The sequence below is a fragment of the Hermetia illucens genome, chromosome 6, assembly GCF_905115235.1.
Source record: "Hermetia illucens chromosome 6, iHerIll2.2.curated.20191125, whole genome shotgun sequence".
Taxonomy (NCBI): Eukaryota; Metazoa; Arthropoda; class Insecta; order Diptera; family Stratiomyidae; genus Hermetia; species Hermetia illucens.
In genome coordinates this window covers 95735588-95749054 of record NC_051854.1, presented here as the reverse complement: position 1 = coordinate 95749054, position 13467 = coordinate 95735588, and the positions used below count along the sequence as shown (strand labels likewise).

Sequence of the window (13467 nt, the reverse complement as noted above, 5' to 3'; positions counted from 1 at the left end):
ATTATTAGAAATCCAAAAGATTTTAGATGAATATTTCAACGTTCTAGTTTGTTCAAGAGTCATATAAGATACAATAACTTTTACCCTTCAATATATCTGAAAACTTGAACAGGCAATTCGAAAATCTTGTCGAATCTCTGGAGATATGCAAAAGACATTTTACTTATCTTTATAGTCGCATTAGCCTTAAAAAGGGATACGTGTAATTTAAATCCTTGTCAATAATAAGAGAACCGATGAAACCTATTTCCATACGTGGTGCTATGAGTCTGAACGAACGATGACTACGGCACAAAGGACAAAAGCAGCGACATCCATTGACCTAATGAAGACCGTATAAGATTAGTGAAGACTTCCGAATGGATAGTCTGGTCGTAATTAAACGCACGTGCATATAAGATTAGGTCGGGTTACAATGACTTGAAATAATCGAAGGAGTTCCCTTGTCCAAGTTATCACTGATGATTTTATAGCCTCCGGTGTCGATTTCAACTTTCTCTCCCGAAGATGCTAAAGAAGCCTGATTGTGACTATGCATCAAGTAATTGATAGAGGTCGTGGCTCAAATTGACCGGCAGAAGTTACGTAACTTTAACAAGTCCTAACAAATTAAGATTTCCCGAAAAATATCTAATATCTTACAGGTAGTGTGTGCGTAGGCTGGATACCCTAGTTTTAGTCTTCTCATTGTCCTAATCCCCAATTCTCACATAAAGTTGCCATATAATTTCTAAACTCGAGATTTTAATCTTAAGAAAAACTAATAAATTTCTTCATTGTATGGGTTAACTTTGGGGAAAAGTTTTGTCTCGAGTAATAGTCACTTCGGGAAAGTTCTTAAGCAACCTTAGCCAGAACCATACTATAGATGAAGCCGCCTCGTATTAGGTACGGCATGTATATGTCGCATGTAGATCTGAGAAACGTTTGGTTCGTAAAAAGGATATCCACACGTCCGAAAGGAAATCTAGTCGGAGCATAAGGTCGAAAAGGTGATTGTAGTGTTGCCTTGGATAATTTTCAATTTGATCTTATCTGGATGTCAGTAGCTTTTGATACTTTGTACCTTGAATCATTTCAGAGAGATATGCACATTAGAATGGTTGGGTTATGTTTAAAGTTTTAGATTCAGTTGAATGGTAATTTCCCAATTCTGGAGAAGATTTCAATCTCTTCAGAAATAAGAAAGTTTAATGGTTTGCTGAGAGTGACTTGAATCACATAATTGTCTTTCTTAGCAACAAATTAAAGCCTTTTCTTTAAAATCGCTGCGAAACAACGAAGCTTAGCTAATAAGATTTTCCAAGGATGGATGGAAATCGCTCGCGGCGGGGAGGGCTTTGGTGTAAGTGATTCCTTCATGCCAGTAAACAGCTGGCTCATTGCAAATCCAGAAAATATTAGGTGCCTTACAGAAGAAGATCGATAGTTACTTATATGATTTTAACATAATCTGCCACGCCAACTGTAATTTTCTAAACACTTGGCCGCGATTAACAATTAGTCCAAGTTATGGATCCTATTTAACTTTTCGGCTATTTGGTACCGGGGTTGGCTCGTCTTTATCTGGTTCGCTACTTGTATTTTCAAATTACCGTCTAGCGTATGAAGTCATAACTCGTTTAGTAGTTATTTGGGTCCTTTCTCACTCGCTTGAATATTCATTCTAATCCTTGCTAAGAAGCTACCATAATAATACAGGACGTTGCATTGCGACCTAAAGGAAGTGTTGTGCGACCTTATTGGTTAAGTAGTGGTTGGTATCTCGTTCATTATGTTCCCTACTTTCATCGGGAACTAATTATTCTCCCAGGTGCCTGGACTTACTTTCCATTAGTGCCGGACACTGTCCTAGGACATATGTGGGTCAAGCAGTACACAGCAGGATAGACTGCCGCTGAATATAGGCTCACCCAGTGAGAGTGAGCTGTCTCTTCTTTAGTGTGATGTGTGACTTTTCTGGCGCCAAGCCTCTCATTCTTTTTTTTTTTTGTTGAGGCGGAAATTTTCAAAAGACACTGGTCTAGACACACCTGCGTGTGGGATTTTTAGCCACTAAAACCACCCCCGATTCCCTCCGTGCCCTGCGGAACCACCATAAGGTATTACATCACCCGGCCGGGGGGGGGGAAATCAGCCTAGTCATCTTTCTTTCATACGCTGCGCACGTGAGCGCGCTTTTCTCCTCTCTTCAGCTTTTCGCAGTTTCTTTTGGATAGACGCAACCATGGAGTTGACCGCATCCTAATTCTCCTGATTTGCTACCATTTTACGGCACCAAATTTTCTGGTACCAACCCCTCTCCCAGAGCCTCCTCTAGATTCCTCTTTTCTTCTAGAAATCTCGGACAGTGGAAGAATACATACTCTGGGTCCCCTGCGACTCCATCGTAATTTGGACAGTCGGGTGAGGTCTCCAATTTAAATTTGTGCAGGTATTGGCGATATACTCCCTGCACCGTGAGAAACTGGGTGAGATTATAATAAATCTAATCGGGTCGTCTCTCCAACCACTCCTTGATGGGAGGAATGACCCCGTGACTACACCGACCTCTTCCTGAGCGTTCCCACTGCTTTTGTATTTATGGATCTCTCTCTCTCAGCGTTTTTCATCGAGCGATGAGGGAGAGATTGGCTTCGCATTATATATGTTCACCATTTCATCAAGATGTCAATTGCCATCATTCCAGAGATAACGTATGTTGCATTAAGATAGGCGGGAATAGCAACCTTCGCTAGGGATTTGCGTATTAGATCCAGATTGGCCGCATTAAATGCATTTTTCACGTCCAGGGTTACTACCACTCAATATTTGCCGGTACTACCCTTTCTGTGAATTGCATATTCAGACAAGTCAGTAACCAATTTGATGGTATCAATGGTTCATCTGGTTTTACGGAACTCATACTGCCGATATGAAAGGCCGCCTTGGCTCTCAATAACAGGGAGTAATCTATTATAGATTATCCTCTCTAACATTTTCCCCATTGTGCGAAAGGCATATGGGTCTGTATAAGGATGGTTCACCTGGAGGTTTACTAGGCTTAGGCAGAAGTACCAGAAGTGCCTTCAAACATGCACGCTTCGAACAACTCAGCGGACATGTCCGGACTGGATTTCACGGGAAGCTTAAGGGTCTTATTCGGTACTTCGTCCAGGCTTGACGTTTTATTGTTTCCTCTTCTACCGTAGATCTCCAGCAGCTCGCCTCTGGTGACAGGAGGAATTGCCGTTACATTCAGAGGTGCCTGGAATGTGTCGTTGCCCTCTTTTTATTGGGGGAATAACCCCTGGATGATTTTTAGCAAGAGGGTAGGACACGTGATCTGCGAAGATGAACGACCTCTGAATCGTCCCATCACGATTCTATAAGCACTGCCCCACGGGTTTTACGCCCGCTTCTGAGTAGAGCTCCTTAGAGCATTTCCTCTTACATCGCTGGATGGCGAGCTTGAGGGTTTTGTGGGTTTCCTTATAGACCCACTCTTTTTGGCCCTGATCGACTCTACCAACCGCTCTCCTGGTTCGGTGGCAGGCTGATCGAAGGCTAGCCAGATCACCATTCCACCAGTAGTTTGGTATTCTACTGGGGAATAAGCACCTCCTAGTCATGGACGCGCCACATGGGCGACTATTTCCGTAGAGGCGCCTGCTCAATCAGGTCGATCCAACCAGACCTCTATGAAAGTCTGCTGGTGCAAAACTTTTGCAGACCAGCCTGAAATCTTTTTTAACAGGGCGGGGTGCTATCGCCGCCTATGTGGAGTATGGTACTGGACGAACTTCTGGACGTGCTAACAAATACTGGAATACAGATCCAAGATTACGCGGACGATATTGTTTTAATCTGTGGGGAGGATCTGGAGGACATCCTATGCGATAGAATCCAAACTAATCGGGCCTCTAGTAGGGCCACCACATGGGCTAAACTAACCATAAAAAGTCAACAGGGAGATAAATAAATACTTTGGTGCTCAGCATATTTCCCCTATGACACAGGAGACGTTCCCAGTGGAACATTCATCAGAGCTATCCAATATGCCAAACGTAAAGGCATGAGTACTACGCCGACTGCGGCACTTGAAGCTATCCTTAAGCCTCCCCATTCACTTGGGGGTGAAACGGAAAGCAGCCAACGACGCGTGAAGAGGCAGCCAATCATATGTCATGCGTCTATCTGGAAATCCTTTGACAAACATCCGGTAGCGATGATGTCGACCGATCATATGGTTTCCAGATTCGTTTTTGAAAAGACATACACTGTCGTAATCACCGAAAGAGAAGAATGGTCGATAAATGGCCAGGAGTCTTTTCAGATTACAGACCTAATAATCTTCACTGACGGGTCAGTCATGGAGGGCGGTACGGGCGCAGCGCTATTCTCAGGGAATCCGATTATGGAACTGTCTCGACCCCTCCGAAAAATGACAACCATATTTCGAAGATATATGCTATTTCATTGATAGCAGAAGAATGCTTGCGACAAAAATGGAGGGGTCGGATTATTCGAATCTGTTCCGACAGTCGGGCTCAGCACTAAACAGCAACGACATGTCAAGCCAGTTGGTGTGGAATTGTCCTCCGGTGTTGCTGAAATTTGGCCGACCCATTCCTGATGTGGGTTTCGGGGCACTCTAACATCGCTAGTATTGAGGAGGCTGACAGACTGGCTCGCCAAGGGTCTGGATCCACAATGGTGGGGGTGGAACCAACTTTTGAAACCCGGCCTTCCACTGTCAAGTCTATTCTGAAAGGTGAAATTGCAAGAATTCACGTAGCTGAGTGGAGAAATTTGAACACTTGCCGGCAGCCGAAAATATTTTTGTGAAAGACCCTGGGGTGCCAGAGCGGCATTTTTATTGTCCCTTAAAAGTGGGACATGAAAACCTTAGTAGGGCTTTTAATGGGACACTGCTCGTAAATAGTAGTTTAAAAAAAAGATCGGGATGGTGGTTTCGGCTATGTGTAGTCAATGTGAGAAGGAGGAGGAGACCGCCCTGCACTTTGTATACAGTTGCCTGACCTCTCAGACCTCAGATGAAGATACCTTGGTAAGGTTTTCTTCAACGGAGAGTCTGCCCATTTTCTGACTCTGCCGAATACTCTTAGGTTCGTGAAAGCCTGCGAGCGTCGTCGTCGAGAGGCCAATAAATAGGCGATCTATGAGGATAGTATAATGGGTCTAACAAAGGTCTGATTGCTTGGAGCTGCGGCTCACCCACTAAACTAAACTCACTAACTATCGCAACCTGTATGAGCGACGCTTTGCCGACTCAGTTTTTGCATTGAACTGGCTGAATTTCACGAGAAGCTTTGCTGTGGACTTTCCAATCAAGACAGAGTGGAAAACCGGGAGTGTTTCAAGGTTATGACACAAGGTTAGGACACAATATTCTTCACCGATGGATCAAAGATATCTGTGAAGTCAGTACGGGGGTTTTCTCGAATGCACATGGTGTATCCGAGTCATATGGACTCCCAGATTTCGCCAGTATATTCCAAGCGGAAGTATTGGCGATATCGGAAGGTTGTCGATGGTTGAAGCGTCATCCGAGCCTGAAGCACATCACAGCCATTCTGACCGACAGCCAAACGGTCATAAAGTTCTTGTACTCAGCGACGCTCCCGGCTGATGGTTCAGTGCAGAAAAATATTGAACAATCTGGGCGGTACGCTCAAGGTCACCCTCCTCTAAGTTCTCGGGCATAGAAACGTAGAAGTGAATGAACGGGCTGACGGATTACTCAGGCGGGGCTCAGTTCTTGGCAGCCCTTCGGCGGATACGGTATATGTGTTGCCGGCGACTGTTAAGAGCGGACTCTACTCGCATTGCTTAGCAGCCGCGGGCCTTAGATGGCGAAGGCTTACCACCTGTGCCAAGTCAAAAAGGATTTCGTCCGCTTATAACAAAACTCGATCACGAAAGTTCCTGTGCCAGACACGTGCAAATGCTTACAAGATTACGACGGTCTGCACGGGACACTGGCCTATAGGGGATCGCCAGGCTCGGCATACCCTACAATTCCCATTGCCAAAGCTACGGAGAAGGAGGGGGGACCCTCGGGCACTTCGTTTGCCCAGCTCTAGCTAGAGTTAGGCTATGGACACTGGGTATACCATTCTTTAGGGACCTCAGAGACATTTATAGCTGCAGGGTGGGGGAGCTGCATTCCTTCGTGAATGCCACGGGCTGGCTCTGAAGATCCGAGCCGGCTGCACGCTGCCTCCCTGCTCTCATAGCAGTAGTCACGGCCTTAGGAGTTTGTCGCACTAAAACGGTACTAATGGTGCAACGGGACAAAGGTTAAACAAAAACAAGAAGAATTGCAAGATATCAAAACTGATAAGCTTCTATTTGAAGGAAAAATAAGATAAAGGATAAAGTAAGAAGAATCACGTAGATGTGATCGACTTTCCACCGAAGCATAAATGTCTTGCAGCAAACTATTTCCTCTCCAGTCAAAGGGTTGTTTTTAGGTTTCTTGTATTCATCACATTTTTTCACATAGAATTTCTTATAATTTCTCCGATGCTGTTTCCAACACAAGCAATATAAAAATTAGTGATAATCATCGAGAATGAATGTCTTTAATACATGAATGATTTATGCGCCTATCCCACGTATCCTTCATATACAGACGAAAATACTAGAAGGGTTAACTGATTCCGTTTGTTTGTTAATTTGAGTGTTTATTGAGACATTAATGGAATTAAATTTCTCTTTCTTATGAGATCCGTCACGGACTAGATATCGTGCAAACAAGACTCGGAGAAGCGAGGAACCACTTGAACATCAAGTAATTAAGCGATAATTATATGCCAACCATTAACTCCTGAATAGTTCCATATTTAAGTAATACCGCACCCTTTCATATTGCTCTTCAGTTCCGCCTTAATGAAATGAGAACATGTAATAATCTAAGCAGCCAAGGTGTCATCGTTGTTCTACGGTCCGTGTCGTTTGGTGTCGTTTCTTGACCCCAAAGGTGATTTCTACAGCACTAAAGGGTGTGTGTCCTTCCTCTGTTATCTCTCTCTTCATTGACAATTTCTGCATTTTTCCACCTTCCGCGCGTCGATTACCGGCAAACTTCCATATGTGACAAAATGCTTACATCAACATTTCTGCTTATTTCCATTTTCAGCGGTAGACTGGGGTCAAGACTCCCCAAGGATGGCCGCTCCTTGAACTTTTAACCATAATTCTCATTAAAAGTCTACTTAATATTCTCAGCGCGGTTTTTAGCATGCTCGCGAACACAAAAAGAGCCGCTCCTTGTCTTCTTACCACAAATTCAAATTTAACTTTCCACGTATGGGTTCTGTGCATTCACTTTTATGTTTGTTCAGGCCTGTGGAATCCGCTCATGTAAGGAGTTTTTGATTGTCACGAAAGTCTAATTAAAGTTCCTATGACATCCTAGTCGATGGTCAAACGATCGTCCCCCTACAACAGGTAGGCATTAAGATTCCTTCTAAGAACAAGCTACTAGGGTTTCCCGCAGAACTGTTCAGAGGGCAATCGCGTGATAGTTTTCATTACGGAATGCTCGCCTAAATCGTGTGAAATACCGCAGTCAAGTGACGACGATTATGAGTCGAAAATATGCAGGAAGTGATTGTGAGTGAACAAATTGAATTTAATAACAGAAAACTTTTTGAGAGCCGTAGTTTTTGAGAGGGAAACATGCCTATTATGTGTACAAGGATACTATAAGGTTATTGTTGGAGAACTCCGGTTTCAACCATTCTTCCGTCGTAGGACGAGCACATATGACTGCTTTTAAATTTTTAAATTCCACTTCATCGCGTGGTTTAAATTCAATTAATGCCCGAACATAACATTTTACTATAAAAATTAACGATTCTACTCGAAACTCATGAGATTTAGGTGGTATCGCTAAGGCTGCCAAGGGTATTGAGCTACTTTCGCTCCGATTTCAGGTAAATATTTCCACTTTCTATTTGCATATCCTAAAAGAGGTTTGTTCAAATTTCAACGATTTGCAATTGATTTCTCTCCTGGGTTAGGATCAGATTCAGATGGATTTGGAGTTGGATTAAAACATTGCGCTCGATGACGACGCCAGCAAGGAAAACTGATGTTGGAGGGGTGTTCCCTTAGATTAATTTAGTAGAACAAGATGTCAAATAATGCAAATATGTAAAATTGTGTGAAAGGTAATAAAAAATTAAAGGCAGCCTAGCGTAAACAATGGTGGTACTTACCAGTAAAATTTCGGTGCAGCGTGATGTGTTGGTGTAAGTGAGTACGAAATTTCACCTGTTTAGAGAAGAAACACTTTTTTAAAAGTCCAGAAGGCTTCCATCACTTAAAAATAACTAAACATAATTTCTTATTTCACTGCACTCAAAAGTAACGTAAATATCTCAAACGGGTTCGTCTCAAAGCGACCATTTCTTCTACGGAACAATTATTCCTGATCTCTTTAAGAACAATTGTACGTAATTACAAGTAATATCCAAGTAATACCGGGGAGCAACCTTAGACACTTCTGAGAGCCAAGATGGTGCAAGCCTCGGTCTGCCAGGGAAAAACTCAAAAGAGAAGGCCGGAGTGGAGTGTTTCGTGGAAACGAGTTGCATTCGTACCAAGGGACAAAAATCTAGAAAATTTGAATAACGGATTGGAGACTGGGTAAATTATTTGAAGTAGCAAACGACAACTGGCCAGAGCAGCGATTGAAACGCAATATTTCTTTGTTTGCGGATTGGGAACTGTTGCCCAGGAGTTCAATGTACTTCAAGTCTAAATGAAACTATCAAAATATTTGCATTTATTCCAAAACATTTATGTCATTGAACTCCGGAGACGTCGATTTTAAGTGAAACTCTTACTTTGGAGAAACAAATTGAATTTGTATCTTATTATATTTGCATACATATATTTCCAAGAGAAAAGCTTGAAAGCTATTAAGGTTAATCTTCAAAAATATTTTGAGCATCCAAATATTGCTGGCACCTAAACACTTTTAGAACTAAATTCAGTTCATCTTAAGAAGGTTGACACGGGATATGAAGTCCTTTTTGGCTTTTTTGAGAATTTTTTTTGGAAGAATTGAATAAAGATACAAATGCGAACTTTTCACCACGTATTTATTAATACCTTTGGCAAAAGTCACAATGCCAGCCCCATAGCATCGCTCATTATTGAAGTACAGGACAACTTATCCACCCATCACCAAAAAAAGTGCTTTAAGGGTGCCACGTCAGAAGGTGCACCCAAAATATTCTTCCATCTTTTTCTTCAAACTATAATATATATATTGTGCTCACCCTAAACAAACAAACTGTCTATTACCTAATATTGTACATACACATGCACGTATATAAATTAATCGAACCATATATGAGCTCACTTGTTGTGCTATTGACGAATTAATACGTTATAATGACATCATACACGTTTTGAAACGCATCAAATCCACATAAACTATAAAAGTTTGACCTTATATAACTTCGTTAGTAATAGTTGGATTTTCTTCAAACTTCCTAAAATTATGCCTCATGTTATCCCTTATGCGGTTCTAGCATGAATCCAGCTAAATTTCTAAAATATACTAATATACCATTATTAATATTGTTTGTGCACATTTCGGAACGGGCTGTATTTGGAGGCTTAGATTTCGCTTAGATATACAAAGGTGATTTTTTTCAGATTTTTCGGATGGGTAGGTCCTGAGAACGAGACCTGTTACACTTTTTGAGGGTCATATTTTCAGCTCTCACTCTCCTACGTTTCACCCGATATCAAATATGGGATCAGTTTTGAAAAGTACTAATTGAGCCCTTTCATTCAACACCCCACATGGTCACATTCTGTAAAAAAAATGTTGCACCCTTCTTTCGCATGTAGGGTAGCCTCCCCTTTAAGTCAATACAAAATGGCCCCACTTCCTGTATGTAAAGGGGTCTACAGGGAAGGATACCCAGAACATAAAACCACCATGGAAGACGAGAGAAAAAGAAAACTTACGGTGTACGTGCTCAGAACCCCAGTACACCAGTACGACAAAAACCGTGATAACATCTACCGCATATGTTCAAGATGCATGACGGCAGTGGGTATTCCAGGACCAAGAAAGAGACCCATTCCAAAAAAGTTTCAATGGCAGAGACGGTAAACAATAAAGTACAGGTAAGAGAGAGTCTCGACCCGGAGGAATTGCCCTTCACCAAGCTTGGGCAAAAATAATTGAGCTGTCCGAGTTTATCAAGGACAAACACAACATACACCAAGCCATAAAGAATATGATGATGGCTATTAAACCCCTCTATAATAGCTAACAGAAGGAGGAAAAGAATACTAAGGATACGCCGAAATCAGCTGTGCCAACAGTGTCACAAGTGACCCAAGTGACGCCTAACCCGTATTGAAAACCAAAAGCACTAATAGCTCAGAAGGCCAAGACGAACGAAAACGAGAGATGGACTAAATTTACCAGGAAAAAAGCGAAAAAAAAACAAAAGTGCGAATTCGTCCAGAGGCGATTGTTATCTCCAGTAAGAGAAATGTGTCTTACGCGAAGTTACTCAGAAAGGTCAAAGTTGATCCCGACATAAAAGATATGAGCGGAAATGTGAACAGAATCCGAAGAATCCAGAAAGGGGATCTCATACTCAAGCTGAAAAGATTTAGCATATGCAAAACTGATGACTTTCACAGGCAAATTAAAAACTCACTTGGGGAGAATGACCCAGTGCGTGCCCAAAAACATGAGATCATGAGATACAATTTCGATGAAGTGACATTCAAAGGAGAAATTTGTATTGCCAAAATGGAACAGTTCAAGTTGGAGGAACTTACCGAGGAGTCCATTGTGAGTTTCCGGAAAACCTGTGGCTTCTATGCAGAAGTTGTTGGCCGCCGGAAAAGTTCTAATCGGATGGGTTGTCTATCGTCGGAGAGTGCAGATTTTTTTAAAGAGGTGCTTCATTTCGCGAAGGCATGAACCCATCATGCCCGAAACCGAAAAAGATTTCAGGCTGGTCTGCAAAAGATACAAAGCTTTTGCAGACCTTCATAGAGGTGTGGTTAGATCAACATGATAAAGCAGACGCCTCTTAGGAAAAAGCTGTTCATGTGGCCGAATTCAGCATATAACACGTCCATGAATGAGCACCTCCTCATTCCCCAGTAGACAACCAAACTACTGGTGGAATGGAAGTTGAAGTTGATACTTCCGTCTAAGACTGCTAAACCTCCATGTGAACCATCCTCATACAGACCCATGTGTCTCTTGGAAACTGTGGGGAACATGTTAGAGCGGATAATCTATAATACATTACTCCCGGTTGTTGAGAGCCAAGTAGACCTCTCAGACTGGCAGTATCGGTTCCGTAAAGCCAGATTAAAAATTAATACTATCAAATTGGTTACTGGCGTGATCGAAGGTTTGTGTTCCCACCTATCTTGCTGCTATCGTCGATAGTTATTTAGCTGAAAGAAGGCTCTGATGTGACACCAATGACGAACCCCAGGAGTACGTTGTTCCCACGGCTGTCCCACAGAGCTCCGTACTGGGCCTACTACTGTGGAACGTCATGTACAACGATTTGCTTAATCTTCTCCGGTGGTGGGTTTCGTTGGCGACATTGCACTGGTTGTTGTGCTGTTGAGTTATATTCAGGCGAGAGAGGTCTGGTCTGACACTAGTGGAGGAAACAACGGAAGCGTTCCTCATCACTAAGCGCTGGAAGAGAAATCACGCCTGTATTAGAATCGGAAATCATATCATCACTTCCAAGCTGACCAACAAATACTTGGGAGTGGTGATAGACAGTAATAGGCAACAAGTGTAGTATGTTTGCGACAAATCATCCACTGCAAGTAGGGCCCTGGCAAGGATGATGACAAATGTGGGAGGGCCACTGTATGCCTCTAGGTTGCTTATAGCCAGGGTAGTGACCTCAGTTCTGCACTTTGCGACCCCAGTTTGGAAAGAGACATTGTGGATGTTAGTTAACGCTAACAAACTGAGTGTAATCTATAGGAGCATCGCTCTGAGGGTAGACTTTGCCTTCAGGGCTGTCTCAGATGATGCAGTATTCGTCATCTCGGGAATGATGGCGACTGACATCTTAACAGATGAGATGGCGAACATATACAATAGGAAGCTCATCTCGCTGAGGGGGAGAGATCCATTAATAGATGACAAGAGTGCTGGCAATGTTCGAGAAAGGGTGGACTCACAAGCTCATCTTTAGCATCAAGGGGTGTTTGAAGAGACGACACGGTAAGATTAATTATAATTTCACCCAGTTTCTCACAGGGCACGGAGAATATCGGATTTCCATCTCTTCCAAAAACAAAAAGACGGATAGACATCGACATTGTTTCACACAAAACCTTAAAAACATAAACGGTAACCGATACTGGTACACAAATTTTATTAGCAAACTAGTTAGTTTTTTCATCACTCTCGTTATAATGGAGATTAGTTTTTAGCTTTCGTTATTTTCGTGTGGCCGTAGTCGGTGGCAGCGCTTAACTGCTCCTTTTTTACAGCTGCATTAAGGTGGGAACTGTGAACATTCACGCATACAGTGAGTTATGCCATTTTACGCCGAATTTAAGGGGAGGCCCCACTCATGCAAAAGGAGGGTGTACATTTTTTTCACCAAATATAGTCATGGGGGGTGGGAAAGTTCTCGATTAGTACTTTCCGAAGCAGATCTTAGGTTTGACATCTGTTGGAAAGGTGGGGAGTGGGGCTCGAAAGTGATCATTTCGTGAACGGACCCATTCTCAGAAACTACCCCCCCCCCCCTCCCGAAAAATCTGCACACTTAAATGTGTTTATATAAGGAATACACAAAACCTTTCGTACCTGAAGCGTCCAATTTCCGGTTTCTCGACTTGTTTGCCAATGATCTCCCCTCCGTCTTCACCTGTCCATGTTGCTGTACGCTGACTACCTGACTGCTCTCCTGCAGTCGAATCTTTACACTTTGGTCCCAAACATCCTTTCGCTATCCTTTTGGCAAAGACCTCCTTTCACTACTGACCTCCCTTCAAGGCCTGGGTGTAAACTTCGATGACAAACTTCGTTTCAGTTCCGACTTCATTAACATTGTCAATCGAGCTTCTAAAATGTCTGTTTTTATCCTACGTTCTTCTTTCGATTTTACCTCAATTCAGCCCTCCTCAACAACTGGTAAAGGAGGCGATCCTTTGCCAGAAACATCCTTGAATATTGTTGCGCAAGCTGGTGCCCTTTCCGCAACCGCGATTGTCGCACTTTTCATGCTGTATAACGTAACTTCACCCGGGCCCTCTTTTTCAAAAGGAACCTTCCCCGGGTCGTTTCTCTGTCACGGATCCGTGCCCTCGATCTCCTCTTCCTTTTCAAACTTTGTAATTTCTAGATGGACTGCTCTGCTAACTCCGACATTATTTTACGCATCGCCTCTTGGAGTACACGTAGTGCGAACATTTTTGATCGGC

At 42.8% G+C, this 13467-nt stretch overlaps 1 long non-coding RNA gene across 1 annotated transcript; it reads left to right on the top strand.

Annotated features, from left to right (window-relative positions):
* Nucleotides 1-7539: 7539 nt before the first annotated feature.
* LOC119660321 lies at nucleotides 7540-8200 on the top strand. The gene is made up of 2 exons (XR_005250419.1): nucleotides 7540-7943; nucleotides 8031-8200. It is a non-coding gene; the product is annotated as an uncharacterized LOC119660321 (long non-coding RNA).
* Nucleotides 8201-13467: the final 5267 nt, after the last annotated feature.